The sequence below is a fragment of the Empidonax traillii genome, unplaced genomic scaffold, assembly GCF_003031625.1.
Source record: "Empidonax traillii isolate 1590-97213 ecotype Southwest subspecies unplaced genomic scaffold, ASM303162v1 scaffold5381:size8473, whole genome shotgun sequence".
Classification (NCBI taxonomy): domain Eukaryota; kingdom Metazoa; phylum Chordata; class Aves; order Passeriformes; family Tyrannidae; genus Empidonax; species Empidonax traillii.
This window is the reverse complement of record NW_020960574.1, coordinates 7,481-7,916: the sequence shown is the minus strand read 5'-3', so window position 1 is coordinate 7,916 and position 436 is coordinate 7,481.

The following is a 436-nucleotide window of genomic DNA, read 5'->3' as shown; positions in this document are numbered from 1 at the left end:
AGATATTATAACACACAAATACATATATCCATCACCATTAAAAATAACACCTTCACACACTTATCATTTATTTCTATCTTATAATGCTAAAATTTATCCCAGACTAAAATTTAAGGGATAATATATCAAGTTCACACCAAAACACTCTTTTAAAGTCTAAACTTCTATTGATTATATGATACTACACTATAAAACTACCTTATAATAATACTGGAAAAAACTCTGTAATTCTGAATAGTTTATCTACCACAGTATCAACCTTGTTCTGCAGAATCACTCCCTTTCCAAGGTCTTATCCAACGTGTAGGCAGCCACCAAACTCCTGTCTCCGTGAGAATACAAGCATACCCTCTGCCAGTTAGTTTTACCTCTGCAGGCCCCTTCCAGACTCCAGTTTGTGGGTCCTTGTACTGAACTTTCACTGTTACCTGTGGAT